Raw genomic sequence first — 1,378 nt, forward strand, 5'->3', positions numbered from 1 at the left:
TAAGGCCAGTTGATTCTTGAAAACTTTAACGTTTGAAGTTTTCAGCAACACAAAGAATTCTTGGTGCAAGGTTATTCTGATGGAAGATTTTGGATTTGGATGTGAGACTAATTTGTTCGTTGGCTGTGCACTAGTTGATATGTATGTGAAATGGGAGTGGAGGATGCACACAATGTGTCTGACAAATTTCTTGAAAGAAGAGTCGTTGCGACGACTGCAATGATTACAGGGTATGCACATAATGGTTATATTGATGAAGACTGAAGGCTATTTTGGGAAATGCTCGAACTAGATGGGGTTTCGTGGACAATTGTCATCACTTGCAAAGAAGTTCAGTGCAACACCAGAAAGGGCTGGAAAACTCTTGTGCAATGGAAGCAGGTATGGACTTGGTTTCAGAATAAGAAGTATGCACAAAAGCAAAGGGTACCAAGGTTCCAGGAAGACAATCGCTTCACATCGTGATGATTCAAGAGCAAAGAGAGTTGTGACCAATTTTGTAGCTGTTTCTTTAGGAAGAATGGACCAAGATGCTTTAGAAATGGAGTTTGAGGCAAAATCCTCAAGAGATGGGGTGTGGAAGTTTGGGTAAGGTTTGAAAAGTGTGTGAGACAACGTTCACTTCCTTTCGAAGCTTCTGAATGTGTAGCAGTGCTTGCTTTCAGGAGATCTCATACTTTGTTTTAGGGAAGGTAAAGAGCAAGCATTTCACTTTGATGCCCATGTCTTCGATGCCCAAAGAAGGCGACATGATGCTAGGGGTTGTAGGTGTAGGTTCTGGGTTCGGTATGACCCTGACCAGTCTGAGGAAATAGTACCGTTGTGGAAAGTTTTCCAACGGCCAAAGACATATTACCGGTTACAACTAATCCATGCTTCCAAATAATTATCAACAATTGCGCTGGACCAAGGATCTCAACAAGTAAAAGATGCCCCTGCAGCTCCCATGTGTCATTTGGAGAAGCAACTCCAGAAGAATTTCATCTCTCACTAGAAATATCAAAGATTACAAGTCAGGTTATAGAAGACAATGTTCAGTCTTTAACTGCTCCCAAGACTTCCTCAGTTTTACAGCCGCTAGAAGGTCTATCTACTGAGTTCTACAGATGCATATAGCATTGAAGGCCACCAAATAGACCGCCTTCCATTGCATAAACGTAAATTGATGACGTCATTGACGAAAAGTAGAGGTAGCATAAAATACTTGTTTGCGAATTCTCCCACAAGGAAGGAATTTAAACACGCCTCGATAGTCATAGCCCTTCGACCGATGGGAGATTACTCAACAGGCACTTCAACGTACTATGGAAACTAAAGGATAAGAGAAACTAGGGGATTTTTAAATAATCGACGGTTTTTAGACGCAATAACCGTTGGA

General features: G+C 41.5%; 1 pseudogene; it reads left to right on the top strand.

Moving 5' to 3' along the window:
* Positions 1-292: 292 nt before the first annotated feature.
* LOC149198802 (protein SAWADEE HOMEODOMAIN HOMOLOG 2 pseudogene) lies at positions 293-886 on the top strand (annotated as a pseudogene).
* The last annotated feature ends 492 nt before the right edge of the window (positions 887-1,378 follow it).

This window comes from Pinus tabuliformis, chromosome 2_1, assembly GCF_031772625.1.
Source record: "Pinus tabuliformis cultivar Carrire ecotype Pingquan chromosome 2_1, CPIR1, whole genome shotgun sequence".
Lineage (NCBI taxonomy): Eukaryota > Viridiplantae > Streptophyta > Pinopsida > Pinales > Pinaceae > Pinus > Pinus tabuliformis.